The following is a 19,567-nucleotide window of genomic DNA, read 5'->3' as shown; positions in this document are numbered from 1 at the left end:
TCCCCTGTCATTTGCCATTATCAAATCATCTGCTTGTCTTGTTTCTTCAGATGTTACAAACCCTTCACAATATGGACAATTTATTTTAGATGCACTTGGTGTGAGCAATATAATGGAGTAATGGCCAAGTGTTTTCGTCTATTTCATCAACATCACTATCATCAACTACTACATTTAACAGCTCTGGGATGTCGATATCTAGAAAGCCTGGGATTCTACAACAAGCAGCATCAACATTATTAGGTCTAACAACAACATCACCAAACACTTTGGACTTTAATACAAGAGAAAACATACTCTGGGCCCTTAATTTTCCTTCTGTTTCAAATACCTGCCTTAGCGATACATGGTAACTTCCCCCATTAAGTTGGCGGTATTTCCCAAACCTGTCCTTCAAACTGTCTGTCTGTATTTTCCCAAAGAGCAAATATGTTCTCTTCTTCTCACACAGCCAGTATTCACTAAAATCAATAAAGGCTGCAGTAGTATGTTTGAGAGCAAAGTGTGTTTCTCTGGTCAATTTCTTTCCTCCATTGCAATCTTCCCATGAACACAACCACGAGAGAAAGTTTCTCAAAAAGACATGAATATGTTTTGAATTGAGAGTAATCTGTTCTTGGTAAACATTTCTTAGCCTTTTACCCTTCAGCAGCGTTTCAACGTTTAATATCAAACCACTGACTTATTATTTTTACAAATGTGGCAGTACTCTCCCAGTTTTCACTTTCTTTCTTGCACCTAGTTGTTGCATTGCAACAACTGTCATGTTATTAAAAATACGCAATGCTAATTTCACATATTTGCTGTTCAAAAGAATCTGGATATAGTGACTTAAGTGTTAAAGTGCTGCCATACTGCAACAGTTCAACTTTTTCTAGTAAATATAGTCCCTTCAGTGCTGTAACAGAAGCAAGACCTACCTTCAAGCTATCACTAAAAGAAGGAAAGCATATAATTTGGTCCTTTTCATTACCCCAGTTGTTCCGTTTACATTTTAAAATGTGTACAGTATCCACAAAATAGTAAAGTGGGCGGTCTGCAGAAGTCTGCTCAGGATGAACATATTTTATCTGTACACTAGGAGGGAGGGGGGGGGGGCGGGAAGAAAAGTACGAAATAGCTTTCTTATTAATAGCATTATTGTCAGCTACTACTCCTATTACCTGAAATCCCACTGCTTCTAGTTTAATTGAATTGTGTGAACTGGGAGAATATGCACCACATCTTTGTACACTGAATCCATACTCTGGATCATAAAAACATAAGCACAAGTTGCACACAAAACCACATCTGTGTTAAAAGCACCACCTACAACATTGCCACCTTTATAGTCAAGTTGTGACTTTAAATAAATCTCATCCATCAACAGGACAGTTTTATCATTCACAGACAAAGCACCAACTTTTTGTGGTATGTAACTGAGAAACTGCTCACTCTGAAGCTCAATGATTGGGTTAGTTGGAAGTTTACTGAAAAGTTTTGACAAAGTACTGGGACTTGGAATGGAAAAATTACGAGCACTCTTCAAAAACCTATATGCATGTGGCCTGATAGAATAAGCTAATGACCATAAAATCATTGAAACGCTCCCGTACCTAATCTCTGTTGGACTATTAAATCTTGGAAATGAAACTCGTTCCTTCAAAAATTTAATTTTATGCTCACTTTCTGGTAATTTTTATTACAAGTTTTCCAAAATGTCTTCAATGCAAGACAAACTTGCCTCAAATGGAGCCTCATTAATATGAAACATCACATACAACTCTTTCAAAATATTGCTAACTGTACCAGTATCACTTACTTGGTTTGGTAATTTAATCTTACCAGCACAATTTAGCTAAGCTTCCTTCACAAATGCACTTAACACTAAATCACTATTTATAACATGACACACAACACTTAGATAAGGAGCATCCTTTAACACAAGACACAAATTATTTGATTTGGTTACCGTCACCCAGTCACTGTGCTTTTCACAATCAGATAATTTTGATTTAAAATCTTCTAAACTAGCAAATGAACTCTTCTCCATCATTTTTTGTGTGATTCCACACTGTGCTCAATGACTTTCTCAAGTGCTTGGTTCTCCAAACATTCGCGACTCTCTGGATCTTCTCGAGCTGGTGCTTGTTTTGAAGATAAATACGTAGGTCATCCTGGCAACTTTGATGGTACAGCATCTGCAAATAGAGAGAGATAAACATGAGATTCGTATAGCAATGTTTCATGATCTTAGATATTTAACAATATCGTAAGAAAATTAAGGAACCTGTACATTAATCTGAAAACTGATTACAAGTACCCTTTACGATCAATTTTCACGAACGTTTCTTTAAACGTGGACGGTCCAAAGGTGCTGTAAACTGTAAAGAGTTTGCCAGTTTTGGGTCGTAAGCACTGGTAATTTTCTCAATGACGTCTGCAGTGAAATGCAGTTCACATATCTGAAAAGAAGCATATATTTTACTATTAACGTAAAGGCAGAATGTAAACCGACAAATGAAATCTAACTGAGGACTGCATAAAGTGAGCTTAAAAGTATAATGCTTCGTTATAGATAGGCTATTGATCTGAATTTTCAGTTCTGTAACATAACAGTATTAAAGAGTAACAATATAGAAATAAAGTTAAATTACAGATACTTACAACGAACTGTTTACTGGGTTCCCAGTCATTCCTATGAACTGCAGCGATCCGTTTCAATCTTAATGCTTCATCAGACGGGAATGAAAAGACGCTAACTTTTAAACCGTTGTCGTAGTTTCCCCTACAATAGGGCATACAGCACTTGTGTGGCATTTTGAGCAGATGCTCAATAACAATCCGAATCGCATATGGCAGTGAGAACAAGATTTCCGCCACAAATGTTACGAAAACAAAGCCAAGCTTTCACTCACTGCTATGAAAACAAACCCATGCAGTGACCACGCTTCCAAACATGAAACACCGCTTCTACCACAGATAGCACTGCTCAACCGCAGAACGCCAACGTCACAGCTCCCACAGAATTGTGTGCGTAAGCTTTGTTTTTAGGTGTAGTTGCTCCAATGCGACTCGTTTTTCGGTCAGTCACGAATTGCAGACGGAGCTAAATTGATAGCCATATTTTCTGAGGTGGCGTCTCGCACTGACATCTGTTGGCAGCGCCCAGCAACACGGAAGTATTCAAGCGCTGCTTATTTTACTTTACAAGTTCAGCACGAAAATATTGAGAGTAAGAAACAATTTCGTAGTTATATCAAGTATTTATTTCTATGCTGCTAATAAAATAGCAATAACCACCCTCGCTCTTGGTTTGTCTGTGAAGAATATATTTCATACCCACAAAATTTCTTGGTAAGGTATTATTTACATATGGCAACTTTCTCTTGCTACTTGCTATGAATACTTAACTTGAACTCTATTTTTGGGAGGTACGGAATGTATATTCCGTCCCTATATAAGAAGCCTAATATGTGTGTCGGTATCTCTTTAGTGCCTTACTATACGTGAAATATATTATCTACTTCCAACATTCCTGTTAACAACTTAAGAATGGTTTGCTAGTGCGTTATGGGGCCTGACGTATTTGTATATATCCCTGTCTCCCCCAGTAATTCCCAACAAGCAACTCCTCAAGCTAAAGGTCAAATCGTGTAGACTGATAGTATTTCCAAACTTCGACTTTCGAAGAAGTCGGAAACTTAGTTTTAAACCTATATCGAGTTTACAGTAAAGCACCCACCTTACTTTTATTTTCGTGTTTATCTTCCTTGTCCGCCAAGTCTGTAACTTTCATCGATTTAATGATTGCATGATAATTTAGTTTTTTGTATGAAATTCCAAGCGTACTTTCGCCTTCCCTCGCTCCAGTATTGAAATGACAGTAAGCTTTTCTTTCGTCGCCGGCGCTCAGCTTTGGAAATCTAGGCAAGTAGATTCTAGTTAGTAATGGGCTTTGTGGTATTGTGAGTTCTAAGAGACGAAAAGCGGAACACAAAGTTGTTGGAGAGAAAACAGGAAATGTAATGTACATTCGGATTCTGGGATGCAAACAGGCTGATCGGTTAAAATGATTGTGGCTAGAATATCGTATTTTCCCATAGATTATAAATGTATAGGATCTATTTGGACTGTATGTACTAAAGCTGCACGTGTAGTGTTGTACTCGTGAACGTTATAAACGGCAGATTTAGTTTCATAGCTGTGTTGTATGCAACTTACTACTGTTGTAGTCGCATCCGTCATATCCATTCCTGAACAAAAAACAACAACCGATTAATTTTACTAAAATTACCACACGATCTACAGTGAACAACACCAAATTAAGCTTCACACTCACTAAAACGAGTTCCACTACAAACACAGCCGACACTTGAACAATTCTGGATAATGAGCAAAACCAAACTGAACCCATTACACCACACAAACGAAAACCCTGAACATACCACCAGAGAGCACAACAAACCACAACACGACGACATCTACAAACACACCACACTCACACGGCAAACTCCACGCCGTCATGACGTCACACACGACAACACCCGTACGTCACGGGTCAAAGCCGACGCGTGGGATCGGACGCTTCTGTCGTTCCCTCTCAGATTATATTAGTGAATTATATAAGAAAACTTTTGTGGTTATTGTTGAACGCTTTTGTGAATCTTTGGAAGACTTAGTGATAAACAATTGTTATGTTTTCTTCTAAATTTTGATTAAAATAACCTCATGGCTGGCAGACAGCTATGGTGGTGAAGGGTCATTCTTTATTTACATCATTCCACATGGAATGAGCAAGAGCTGCACATGCAATGCAAATAGAGCAAAACTTACATTCAGATTACTTTTATTGTTGTCATTGTCAGCAGCAATGGGAAGTACATCAGTGGGGATGGTGGATAGAACAACAGTTGGCTCTCTCCTTCCTGTGCATCGTACTGCAGCTGAGAAAGCTGTGTGGTGCCTAAAAATCAGTCATTATAGTGGGCACATAGGTGTCAAGAAAGAACAGCAGTTGGCTGACTCTTAGTCACTGCCACAATCACAGTTACTTTAATCAAGGCATAGAGTGGTTGTGAAAAAATCAGTTCATGCTGAAATTTGATCTGCACTATCAATACAAGACAGAAATATAACTTTTGTGTAAACTTTGCATCCTTAACCAAGATTTAACAAAGTTATGTATTATGGTATGAAGATATTTGAGAAGCTCCCATCTAACATACAACAAGAAATTAGTTATCTTAGGAAATTCAAAGGAAAATTTAAAAAATACATCAGTAGTGACTCCTTCCATTGATTATCTTAGTGCAAGGATTTCATTCCTTCTTTAGATGGATGGCAGGTAGTGTGTTGTAAACTGTCCTATGTAATTACATATGTAGGTTACTGTTTTTTTCTAAAAAATACTTGATTAATGAACTAAATATCAAGTTTCTTATAAGACATCCTGAAGGTACCTAATGTAACTGAAGTAGCAGCAGCTTTCCTTCTAATTCACTAGAACACATTTAACTGGCATAAAAAGAACTAGCATTAAGCAGTATTGTGATATTTTCTTGTTAATATAGTGTACAGCTTAAGCAATGTCTGGTTGTCTTTTGTTAATGTTTACCTTCACTTACTCCCTGTAGGTTCACCTCCTTGGCAGTAGAGTAGAAGAAATTTCTATTCTTTTTCACCTTCTTGTTGGGATGTACAGAATATGATGAATGAGTAGAATAAATTTCTATTCTTTTGAAATTGTGATGGTTTATTTATGTCAAGAAATGTTAGTAAATGTATATAATGTGAAGGTGATACTAGAATGCTTAATGCCTTGAACACGTACCTATATAATGAGTGTCGGTAAATCCGTAGCATCACTATCTTCAGCTGTCCAGTTGCCATGTGAATGCAATACATGATCAGATTAGCTGATTAAATGTGCCACCATTTAACAACTTAATATGTAGTTAAATGTGGGAGTTTTATGAAAATGATTTGGACCTAATTGGCCACAGAGTGGTGTATTCTACATACAAAATTCATATTGCTGATCAGTACATACATAATTCTTTTCTTATTTGACATTTATTGATGTTATTCTAATTTGACATCTAATGATGTTATTCTACGTACGCTTGTTCTTTCCGTTACTGCCAGGTTCTATCTTAAAATATGCAATAATTCATTCAATGTATCTTTTATGTATTTTCAGAAACACATTGCAGATCCAGTACCACAACAGAGTGACTACAGGATTGCACAACCAAACGTTCTCTGCCACCACCCTATATTTTCTGGGATGGCTACTAGGGATAGGCAACAGCCAGTACCCAAGATCATTATTTTTATTTTACCATCTGTGTCAAATTAATGTGTCTGGTAATATATTAATAATGTTATATCACTGTCTGTAGTAGTATCATAGATACACATTAAGAAAATGAAATGGTTTACATTCCACTGTGAAAACCCATGTCATAAAATGTTTATTGACGTGGATGACACGTGTATCTCTTGTGTTGGAGTTACTGTTGCAGTGAATGTGATTTTTTAGTATGACATGTTAAAAACAACAGCAGTAAAATAAATTTGTTTATTGCAAAAGGAGTTACCGGTATGTCTTTTACATATGTTGTATTCTCCCATCTTATACATGTGTTGTTCACATTCCCTGCTCCCATCCCCACCCACAGAAAGTAATTACAGAATCAAGAATCTGTGTTGTGATTGGTTCTGCATGGAATGTTGTTATAATATATTCAATTATTCAAAATTTGTTTGCTTACTGTGAACTATTAGACATCAGCTGTATTAGGTATATTAGTGACATGTGAAAATTTGTGCCGGAGTGCAACTTGAGCCTCATCAAAGATTCACTGTGTATATGTTTAAAATAAGGTGTAATGAGCTAATTGTAGCACATTCGGCCAGTGATACACAGCTTCTTATATGGCATGTGTTCAGTTCTTTTTCTTTGATTCATTCCACGAATCACCTCTCCTCTGCTTGTAACTTCAGATTGATCAGTCTGTGAGAGTACATAATGGGCTATGAAAATGAACACTTATTTACAACAGTTCCTTCTAGATATGTTCAGTTTGGTTTGACCTTCTGAATGTGACATGATCTCGAATAAAACAAGTAGAAGTAGTAACAGTTATGACCAGTGCTTGATTTATAAAAAAGAAGAGGTACCAGTACTGTGACTTGTCGGAGGTATCAGTATGGCATACCATTACAAATCGAGCACTGGTTATAACAACCAAAGCAGTTTTTTGGTTTAGTATAGTGATGCCAGTAACTGTACCTGGATTGCTTCGTCTTGTCACAGCAATGAAAAATGAAGATATATGTTCGACAGTTTTACGAAAAGGATGGTTGCTACCCACCATATAGTGGAGTCGCTGATTCGCAGATAGGCACAACAAAAAGACTGTCAAACACAGCTTTTGGCTAAACAGGTCTTCATTAGATTTAAATAGCACACAACACAACACACAAACACAACATGCGGAGACTTGGCCACGGTCTCTGGCTGCCAAGGCAAGAGTTTGAGCGTCTTGCACTGCTGCTCACATTCTGGCCTTGGCAGCCAGACGCTTAGGTCAGGTATGTGTGTTTGTGTTTACGCACACTGCCATTGCCACTCAAAGAAACTGATAAACAAAATAGGTCTTATGAATTTTTGTGTGGAGGAGGGGGGGAGGGGGATGGGAGGGGTTGGAGTCAGAGGGGAAGGTTTGCACTGCCCACATGCAAAATTCTATCTTACTATGCGTTAATTAGGAAATCCCAACCTAATCATGGATCTGCCACTATAGATTTAGCATTGCGTTAACATACCAGAATTAAACAATAATTTTAAAGTGATGAATGAAATCAAAATATTTTGTGATTGGCTCTGTATGGGATCTGAACCCTGTCACATTCATCTTTTTTTGTTGTAATGTATTTGGTTACACTGATGCAAAACTTCAGAAAGAATACACGAAGAGGAAAGCTCCATAAAACAAGATTGATAGAAAAAAGTAAGTTAACTGTTAAGTATTTCAAAAGTGATCACCATAGCTGTGAATACATTTATGCCCCTGTGAGACTAGATGGTCAATCACTTCATGGAAAAATGTTTGCGGTGTTGTACGAACTCTTGGTGTGAACCAAACGAATGACCAAGAATGTTTCTTTAGGGCTCCAAAAATATGGAAATCACATAAGGAAAGATTGGGACTGTATGGAGGTTGTGTGAAAGCTTCCCAGACAAAACTCTGCATCATAGTTTAAGCAACCTGCCAGTAAAATGCCTGCCAAGACTGTATCGAGTAGGTTGTAGAAGTTTTGCTGGGAAACACATATTCTCAATAAAGTCCCAATCTCTCTCCATGTGATTTCCATATTTTTAAAGTGCCGAAGAAAGGCATTCATGGCTGTCCCTTTGCTTCAGATAAAGAGGTGTGTATCTGGCAACATTTTTCCACAAAGGCATTGACCATTGTAAGGCAATTACAGTGGAATAAATGTGTTAACAACTATGGCAAGTACTTCAGTATTAATGAGTAGTTTACTTACATTTTTCCATCTTTTTCGTATTTGACTGCCCTTGTATGCCACACTCTTAAGTTTGCTTTTGTAGCTCTGTGTACTACATACACAAGTACTCTATTATTATTTTACAGCATTTTTTTAAATGCCATGTTCCCTTCATGATCTTGCAGCTGTGTGCTGGGTTAAAGCTATCCCAAATTTGGTAGGTTTTCATAATGTAGCTAGATTTATCTGCAGTGCTAAAGCAATCAACAGTAACTTCAGAAACATTGATTGACATGCATGCACCATTTTGGATTTGAGAACTGTAGACTCACTTTTTTTTAGGTTGGGACAGTATAATACATACTTCCATTGCAGAGATGAGGAACTTGAAACTTGGAAAGTTGGAGTAACTGCATTTGCTATAAATCTACTCCTTAGATAACTTTCTTATTTCTTTTTTTATATTCTGCTGGTTGTAGATGTACCACATTTACACAAAGCACCAAAATTGCTATTTAAGTGATGTTTCAGTAAAATTCATTATCTGTCAGTTTAACTGAGTTCTGCTAATGCAAACATTGTATGTGTTCTTTTAAGAGAAATCTGTAATTTGCTTTATTCAGAAGCCATATGCTCAAGAACATATTGTGAGCTAACAATTGTTTATTTCCAGAATGACATCAATTATTTGAAAGCCCTCATTTCACTCTATCAGTAAACATTTTATTATTTGTGAAAATTAATTAACTAAAATGTCATTCATAATTAAATTTCCACACCCAGAAAATAATATTATTATTTGGACCTTTAAGTATGTTTATTAAATCATAGATGTAGTTATAATTTTCTTGCTGTAATTTTTCTGAACTAGAAAATAGCTTTGGTTATCAGAGTAATTTGACGATTAAGAAATGGAGGAAACTACTATCCTGTTAAATTTACAAGAGGCTTGGTAAATTCCCACGGCAGTGTGCATGATATGAGTAAAATAATCCACCAAACTTTTCAGATAAACCAAATTATTAGTTGCTTCCCAATATTGTCATTGCCACTAATTTCAAAAATGTTCTCTTAATATAGCAATAGGAATTTAGGTTCTAGTAATTGTTACAGTAACTTCTCCATGGCAGAGTCACGATTAGCTATTTTCATCTTAATATCTCAATGTAAAAATCCATATGTACTCCACATTTCAATGTCAAAGTCACTAATATATATAGCAATATATGAGCAGATCTTATTGTTACAGTCACTTAGTGTGATTATTTAATGAACTTGTTTGAAAAATCTGTCTGTAGTCATCCACACAACTTCTCTGTCTTAAAGTGTTAGTAAAGTTTCAGTGACTTAGTTCTTTCAAATGCTATTTTCTGAAGGTTTACTTTTTTATAGACTAGGATGACGACTTTGCCATGGAAAGAACCCATCACTGTTTAGAGTTCATCAATTGTAGTAGCTGACTTGGTCTATTTGAAGTATAAAAATAGTTATACAAAAAGTTAATCTTCATCACTGTGTGTTTTGGCACTAAGAAATGTGAGGTAATGACAAGTTTAAATCAATGATATCATGCCCATCACTGAACTAGACTACATCTTCAACCACTTTCAGATAATGATACTTCAAAAGTTTAGCAGTATAAAAGAATACCAGCAATATAACCAGGTCAGTAATGTTACATAGTGTGTTTGGCTTTTCACCATGGAACTGTAGAGTCCCTAATGATGATGAAAAGCTTCCTAATGATGCACTAAACATAAAATGTGGCTACCCATACAACTAAGAATGAGAGGAGTGCACACTAAAACAAGCATTTTGTAAGCAACTTCCTTTCCAACTGGAAAAACAGGTTGCCCAAAACTGCAATACTAAATGTTATACTGTACAGTCAAAGTGTTAATATGCACATCTTACAATGAAATTATGGAGTAGTCTACATACTAAAACAATGAATTTGTTGAGGCGATGAATCCATAAACAATTAACACATTCCAAGTACAGGAAACCTTGGCTAAATAGTGTTATGCTGATGAAGGCTAAATAGAATATTATAAAAAGTACATGATACCTTTCACTGCATATGCGTAACTTTCTGGATTAAAATTATCTATCACAGATGAATAATATTGAATTCAGGTTGTGTTAATCACCAAAATGTTAATTAATTCGGGGATAAGCATTAGAGCTCTTGGTTCAAACATAATTCCTTCCTTTTGACAAAATGGTAGCATGTTGTAATAATAGTATTTCTTTGGTTTAGTACACACAGTAACAGAACACTGCTGTTGTAAATGAGAGCAGCAACGCTTGCACCAGATGTACATCCGCGAAGGTGCTATCCAGTATAAATATTTTGTTATGCGTACCCAAGACAAAGAGCTACAAAAAAAGGACTGGGTTAAGTAGGTATAATCTTGTGTAGGAAGGACCTCATGTCAGGACATGATACAAGAAAACATAAAATGACGTATTTACTTCCACAGTTACTTTTTATTTTCCGTGTACCATTAAGATTAATCAAATATGTGTAATAAGATACCTGATCACAATACCATTACTTCAGACAAACAAAAACTTATGAATAAACACAAGTGGTAGAACAGCCTGCCAAGATATTTTAAGAGCAGTAACTGAAATCCCCCCCCCATGAACCATGGACCTTGCTGTTGGTGGGGAGGCTTGCATGCCTCAATGATACAGATAACTGTACCGTAGGTGCAACCACAATGGAGGGGTATCTGTTGAGAGGCCAGACGAACGTGTGGTTCCTGAAGAGGGGCAGCAGCCGTTTCAATAGTTGCAGGGGCAACAGTCTGGGTGATTGACTGATCTGGCCTTGTAACACTCACCAAAATGGCCTTCCTGTTCTGGTACTGCAAACGGCTGAAAGCAAGGGGAAACTACAGCAGTAATTTTTCCCAAGGGCATGCAGCTTTACTGTATGATTAAATGATGATGGCGTCCTTTTGGGTAAAATATTCCGGAGGTAAAATAGCCCACTATTCGGATCTCCAGGTGGGGACTACTCAGGAGGACGTCGTTATCAGGAGAAAGAAAACTGGCGTTCTACGGATCGGAGCATGGAATGTCAGACCCCTTAATCGGGCAGGTAGGTTAGAAAATTTAAAAAGGGAAATGGATAGGTTAAAGTTAGATATAGTGGGAATTAGTGAACTTTGGTGGCAGGAGGAACAAGACTTTTGGTCAGGCGAATACAGGATCATAAATACAAAATCAAATAGGGGTAATGCAGGAGTAGCTTCAGTAATGAATAGGAAAATAGGAGTGCAGGTAAGCTACTACAAACAGCATAGTGAACTCATTATTGTGGCCAAGATAGACACGAAGCTCATGCCTACTACAGTAGTACAAGTATATATGCCAACTAGCTCTGCAGATGATGAAGAAATTGATGAAATGTATGATGAGATGTAAGAAATTATTCAGGTAGTGAATGGAGACGAAAATTGAATAGTCATTGGTGACTGGAATTCGACAGTAGGAAAAGGAAGAGAAGGAAATGTAGTAGGTGAAAATGGATTGGGACTAAGAAATGAAAGAGGAAGCCACCTTGTAGAATTTTGCACAGAGCATAACTTAATCATAGCTAACACTTGGTTCAAGAATCATGAAAGAAGGTTGTATACATGGAACAACCCTGGAGATACTAAAAGGTATCAGAAAGATTATATAATAGTAAGACAGAGATTTAGGAACAAGGTTTTAAATTGTAAGACATTTCCAGGTACAGATGTAGCCTCTGACCACAATCTATTGGGTATGAACTGTAGATTAAAACTGAAGAAACTGCAAAAAGGTGGGAATTTAAGGAGATGGGACCTGGATAAACTCAAAGAACCAGAGGTTGTACAGAGTTTCAGAGAGAGTCGAAACAAGGAGTACACAACATTCCATTAGAACTCCTGATAACCTTGGGAGAGCCAGTCCTGACAAAACTCTACCATCTGGTGAGCAAGATGTATGAGACAGGCGAAATAACCTCAGACTTCAAGAAGAATATAATAATTCCAAAGAAAGCAGGTGTTGACAGATGTGAAAATTACCAAACTATCAGTTTAATAAGTCACAGCTGCAAAATACCCACTTGAATTCTTTACAGACGAATGGAAAAACTGGTAGAAGCCAACCTCAGGGAAGATCACTTTGGATTCCATAGAAATGTTGGAACATGTGAGGCAATACTGACTTTACGAGTTATCTTAGAGGAATGATTAAGGAAAGGCAAACCTAGGTTTCTAGCATTTGTAGACTTAGAGAAAGCTTTTGACAATGTTGTCTGGAATACTCTCTTTCAAATTCTAAAGGTGGCAGGGGTAAAATACAGGGAGCGAAAGGCTATTTACAATTTGTACAGAAACCAGATGGCAGTTATAAGAGTAGAGGGACATCAAAGGGAAGCAGTGGATGGGAAGGGATTGAGGCAGGGTTGTAGCCTATCCCCAATGTTATTCAATCTGTATATTGAGCAAGCAGTAAAGAAAAGTTTTGGTCCTTTTCATTTCTAATTTGATTCGACTGTCTCTCTGTAATCTCACTCCATCTTAAATATGTTCCTTCTTACACTACCTGTAAGATGCTCAGATAATCTGCCCTTCTCCCTCCTGTCCAGGTGCAGGCACTAATTAGCTTATTCCTATCTCCCAACTGGAGCAACAGGCATGGCTTGGATGTAAGTCTTCGTTTCAGTCAAAAGCAATTGCCCTCAGGACTTTGCTTACACAGCTGATAACTGCATTAACTCAGTGCAGGTTGTGTTGTAGCAAAACCTCTGAAAACCCCTCACAAATATGTGCTGTTGCTGCTCTTGTTTCATCCAGATAAGGTTTAATATTCTACGCTGTGTTGATACAACTGTTTAAGTTAAACAAGTCTGTGGCTCAATGTGGACTGTTTCTCTCCATGTTCTGTGTCTTTGTTCATGACCTATTTCCAAATTTTGTTATTTGTAGGAATGTTAAACATTTGTTGAAATTTACATGCAAAAAACATGACTATACAGTTCGCAGTACCAAGGGGCTCAGTTGGACTGTTGACTGATGGTGAAAAAAGGAAATTAAGAGAAGTACAGATACTTTGTTACAATTCCAAAGTGGTATCATATTGTATCTAAAGTGACCTCTGTCATCCATTGTTCAACAGCATATGATACAACTCATACACATGATAAAAGAACATTGTTTCATGTAGTTTATACCTCACTGAAAATATATTAAACATGAATTCAAAATGCTAAAAGGGTAAGAGTAAGTTCGAGTAGTAATGCTGGTCATAATAAAACATTTTTATTTCTAAAGAAAGCGTTTAGTTTTGTATGCCAACCCAAAATATGTTTAGTATAATTCACAAGAAATCACATTCAAGGAAGTCCTATATTCTACAGCAGTAATGGTTTGTTTGAAATGATCAAGTTTTTTAATTATTTTGTTGGTTCTTGAATATTTTTTACTTTTCAAGATATGGTTTTTCAGCTCGACTCCCTTTCAGTTTCACCGTTACTATACAGTTTGGATGTATGGGGAACTAATCTCCTAACTTTGTTTGGCCTTGTGTCATGTTGGGGACTCTCCAGTTTCCTGTTCAGTCTGTTATGTTACCTATGTTCTATATATGTTAAATGTTGCAGGATTAAAGTTAGCTTCTTACTTCTGTAGAGATAACATAGACAAAGGAGGAGTTGCCAGTTTGTCAGAAACTGTTTTGATTTCAAGAATATTGATATTAATAAATTTTGATCAGAGCGGCACTTAGAAGCTTGTGCAACAGAAGTAGTGTTTTATAATTAAGTCCTTTATAATAGAGGTATGTACAGATCACCTTCAGGAAATTTTAACCTCTTCATAAGAAATATGGAAGCTCTGTTGTCCCTTCTCACAGTAAAAAAAAAAAGGAAATAGTGGTTACTGGTGACATTAATGTGAGTTTATTGAAAAGCTCTTGTCAGAGAACAATTATGGCACTCAGTAACACCATCTTTCAATTTAGTTCCCACTGTGGACTTTGCAGCTAGGATATGTAAATGCTCTGAGATTGCCATTCATAATATCTTTGTATACAAATCAAGGGGAAAAAAGGCATATCACAAAACCAATAGTAAATGGGCTATCTGATCATGACATGCAGCATCTTGTGTTATATTTTGAAACTTCTCAGGATAAAAAAAATCTATTAAATCTGAGTACAGGAGGATAATACATAAGTAGAAAATTTAGATATTGCTCAAAAACATGAACTGGAAATATGCTTACAACACTTCTGACTCAAATGGAAAATACAAAGCATTCACTAATAAAGTTACCTCCACTTTTGAAAATTGTTGTTCCCTAAAGGTAACTCAAATCACACAGAACTCAAACAATAAACCAAGGATTACACAAGGAATAAAGATAACATGTGGGACAAAAATGAGACTGTATCTACTATCTAGGAACAACTCTGATGTTAACACTGTAATGTATTACAAAGAATACTGCAAAATATTGAAGCAAGTAATCCAGAAATCGAAGCAGGTTTATTATGAGAAAAAGATGATTACATCGAACAACAAACCAAAATCTGTATGGGATATAGTGAAGACAGACAGGTGGGGCCAAAAAGGAAGGGAAACAGATAGCTCTAAAAATAAATGAGACTTTGGTAACAAGTGCATGTAGTGTTGCAAACCTCTTAAACTAGTACTTCATTTCTGTTACAGACAGCTTGGTGTCATCAGGTTCGGTGGGCAGTGCAATTGTGTATCCAAGACAAGTCTTTAAAAATAACTTCACTAAAATAGAAATGGTGCTCAGGTCTCCCAGAGAAGTAGCATCCATCATAAAATCCTTCAAATGCAAGTATTCTAGTGGGTATGATAATATATCAAAAGAAGTTAATCAGGCCGGCTGCGGTGGCTGTGCGGTTCTAGGCGCTGCAGTCCAGAACCGCGGGACTGCTATGGTCACAGGTTCGAATCCTGCCTTTGGCATGGATGTGTGTGATGTCCTTAGGTTAGTTAGGTTTAAGTAGTTCTAAGTTCTCGGGGACTGATGACCTAAGATGTTAAGTCTCATAGTGCTCAGAGCCATTTGAACCATTTTTTTGAATTTAATCAAAGAGTGCTCGTGCAAGTTGAGTTCTATCTTAAGTTGTTTCTGTAATCCTCAAGCACCTGACTGCAAATAATATATTATCAAAGTCACAGTTTGGGTTACTTAAATGTTGTGATATAGAGAAAGCTATTAGAGGCTACTGGCATTTTCTGTTCCTGTCAAAAGCCTTTGACTGTGTGAACCACTTCATTCTCTTAAGTAAGTTACAATAGTATGGTGTCACTGGCAGTGCTATGAAATTGTTTGTCTCTTATCTAACAGGAAACAAAGGGTGTTGTTGTGAAAAACCTAAGCAGGCAGCCTTCATCCGATTGGGAATTAATTACATGTGGTGTTAAAGGTTCCATCTTGTGTCCATTGTTTTTTTTTTTTGTTTACATTAATGATCTCATCTTTTACATTGCCCTACTCAGATTTTCACTGACATTGATAAGTGATAGCGTTGGAAGTGCTGCGCCAGGTCTTCGCCGGAAATCACAGTTTATTAGAAATTAAGTGATTGGAGATATGTTGTTTCATTTACTTGTTAAATTATACTTGTTTTCTTGGTGAGGTCACCAGCTGCTTTGTTTTGGGATCGTCCCACAATTCTTCTCTACTTGCCCACCCATGGGAAATTGGTTATTTATGAATTGGGTGGCCCATTTTCCCTTGTGGAGTGGGGGCAACTTAGAGCAGTCTGCAGTTCAGGTTGTTCAGTTATCCCCCCGTCAATCTGCCATACGTTAAAAGCTGCCTATGTCATGTTTGTCAGATTCGGTGTTAACGAATATATTGCTTAAGGTGTAAAGGCTGAATTCCTGAAATATGTTTTTATCTTGCCTATCATCTTGCGAGGTGGTATATGTGTAATGTAGAGTATGTTGGTATATTTTATGTAAAATTGCATTTCATGGATTTTATTTAAATGATCAATTTATCATAAAGTTGCCACCCTTCCACCGTAAGAGTTCTTTTAAAACAAGTTACACTTTTGCTGGCAAATAATTTTTAATGTGAGTGTTTTGTACCATTTACAATCCTCTTACAGGGAGCATAGATTATGTGTTTGTGTGAGGTGCTAAAAATTTTAATTTAGGGTAATCTGGTGTGTTGCAGATTTGGATCAGTGTAGTCTTTAAGAGGTGTTGTGAGCGGTCGTGTCTACAGCCATGTTAAAAGGGAGCTTTCTGATTATAATTTTAAATCTGTTTAAAAAAAGGCTTTTCGGAATAAAATTTCCATTTATTGAAAATAAAATTTTTAATTTGTTTCTTCAGTTACCATTGGCAACTACTCTCACGCTCACATAATCTGATTAAATGTGTTAATGTTCTTCATGAATCGCTAGTAAATAAAATAAATTCTTACGGATATTCTTTGAAAATAAATCAGGTTCAATGGAGGAGGGGATACTGTGGGGAGGGTTTAGATCCAGTAAGGTGATGGAAGGCTGACCAGTACTTGGATGAGTTTATAGTTAGGGTATCATTTAGGCAGATCCAGGCCTGGCGCCAGTCCCAGCGTTTTTTGGGTGCGAGGAAATTACAGGCATGTCGTTGGAGTTGCCGGTGGCATCGGAGTGTATCCTGGTCCCGTGTGTGGAGAAAGGCATGGCGGAGATGATGGGATTCACAAAGGAGGATGGCCTGTGGGGGTAAAGTGTGGTGGTGTGGGTGAATGGTGGTAGTGGGGATGTGAGCCTCAGTGGCCTCAGACAGGACCTGTTGGAGAAAGGAGGCAGCATGGCTGATATCATCCAGATGCTGGATGGTCAGATGATGGCCACTGACCTGGGTATCTAGGGCTGCCCAGTAGCCATTCCCATCAGCACGGGAGTAGTTATGGACGAAATTTTGTGGAGGATTGGTGTGAGGAGTGAGGCGTGTGTTTTGTAGGTCTGTCACGGTAAGGAGGATACACAGCTGGTCGCTACCAGTGGGATCTAGGATGTTCACCATAATGTGTCGAAGGAGGTCACTGCAGGTCAGGACTACATGGTGAGTGGTATTGGAATCAGGGTAGGTGTGGTGGGGGAGTGGAGGAGCTCCCCTTGCAGTGAGGCGAGGAGCCGATGCCACCATTGTAGCTGTGCATCGGTACGACGGTGGATGTTTAGGTCAGTGGCAATCACATAGGAGGAGAAGGTGTGATCAATGTGGCAAAGGAAGTCAAACGGGATGAGGGCAGTGGCACGGGCATAGATGGTGGCGCTGTTTATGATAAGGCTGGGGAAAAAGAAGCTGAGGATAAGGTGTTCAGTGGGGTCAGGAAAGAGGGTTTGGAGCCCAATAGGGATCTGGCAAAGGTAGCCGATGGCAACTCCACCATGCGCAATCAGGTGGGGATTATTGGATTGTTGAAGGGGGTAGAGTGATGTGCTGATGATACGTGGGGGCTGGAGAAATGTTTCATTGAGGAGGGAGGCATCCACACGGTGGGTTGTACGGATGTGCATGAAGAGTTGCTTGTTGGTAGGTAGAGAACGGATGTTACTGAACAAGATACGATGCTGCTGCACCTTGGTGGGGTTTAAACTAGGGTGTTGGGACGGGAGAAGGTAAAATGGGCTTGGTTATGGGAGTAGGTGTCGAAGGTGTTAGGGTGGATGATTGAACAGCAGCTAGGGAGATCTACTGGAGGGTATGGGGGCGTTGAAAGTGGTGGATATTTTGTAGGACGATGGTTACAAATCTATCGATGTCCTCGACTGTGGGGAGAGGGCAAAGGCTGTTTCCAGGAGGGGTGGGATCGTAAATAGGTTGGACGGGGACAGTGAGATCAGGAGATGTGGGGGGTATCTGGCCTTACATTTTTCAATAGTTTCTTTTTCCTTTATTGTAATTTCCATTCACGATCAGGGGCAGGCTGGCAGCAGCATAAGCGCTGCTCTACAGCTAAGAGACATAAATAAACAGGAAGACATGTAAAACAATATAACGAAGGAAACATGGCGGAATATAGAAACAAAAAAGGCGAAATAGAAGAAAAGAAAGCATACAAAGCACTGACATTAAATGAGAAATAAAAATCTGAAAAAATTATGCTACACAAAAAACACACACTAGATTAAAAGGCACCAGGCAAATTATGGAAACCAGGGTGTGGGAAGGATCTAGCCTGCAGACAGTGTAAAGGATGAAGAGATGTTGGAGGAAAAGGAGCAGGTGGGGGAAGGGGATGAGGTCGTACAGGAACTGTGTGGTGGAGGGAAGGCGGATATGGAAGGTAAGGCACAGCACATGCCATTTGAAGATTTGAGGGTCTTGTAAAAGCTGGTGGGTGCAGAGATCCAGGCAACACTGGCATAACAAAGGATAGGACAGATATGGGATTTGTAGGTCGATGACCATGCAGCTTTGCCTAATACTACGAATGTAGTGTTGTGGACATGTTGGGAATGTGGATCTCACGGGGAGCGTGCTAGGGATAAGTCCCTGCAGACGCACTATCCTCTGTGCCCACGGTGGCTCAGATGGATAGAGCGTCTGCCATGTAAGCAGGAGATCCCGGGTTCGCGTCCCGGTCGGGGCACACATTTTCAACATATCCCCAATGAAGTGTATCAACGCCTGCTTGCAGCTAGGGTGTCTATTTAATTATCATTTCATTTCTAGCAAAGCTGCATGGTCATCGACAGTAACTGTTCTTTCGGGAACAGATACTACCGTCATATATAGTTAAAGATAGGATGACGTTATAGAGATGGGCAAGGACAGTCAAGAAGGAGATGGAGCTTTCTCTAAGGTGGCAGTAGATGACACAGTCATGAGACAGTGGGCCTTGTTGCATTTGGACCAGAGAAGTTTAGTCTTGTGCTATGATTGGAGTGTTCATTTCAGAAGGGGACAAGTGCTCCAAGTACTGGAGACTAGGGGCAAGTGGAGTGACCGAGGTATCAGCGCATTCCATGACGATGGGGAAGAGAGAATAATCAAAGTGGGGATCATCTGGGATGGAGAAGACCTCAGAAAGGTGGGAAGCAA

General features: G+C 38.4%; 1 long non-coding RNA gene across 1 annotated transcript; it reads right to left on the bottom strand.

Annotated features, from left to right (window-relative positions):
• Nucleotides 1-647: 647 nt before the first annotated feature.
• Nucleotides 648-3,073, bottom strand: LOC124720017. Its single transcript, XR_007006039.1, has 3 exons — nt 2,647-3,073; nt 2,303-2,444; nt 648-2,180 (listed from the first exon to the last, which is right to left on the bottom strand). It is a non-coding gene; the product is annotated as an uncharacterized LOC124720017 (long non-coding RNA).
• Nucleotides 3,074-19,567: the final 16,494 nt, after the last annotated feature.

This window comes from Schistocerca piceifrons, chromosome 11, assembly GCF_021461385.2.
Source record: "Schistocerca piceifrons isolate TAMUIC-IGC-003096 chromosome 11, iqSchPice1.1, whole genome shotgun sequence".
NCBI classification, from domain to species: domain Eukaryota; kingdom Metazoa; phylum Arthropoda; class Insecta; order Orthoptera; family Acrididae; genus Schistocerca; species Schistocerca piceifrons.
Note: the sequence above shows the minus strand (reverse complement) of the source record. Positions and strands in the feature narration are given on the sequence as shown.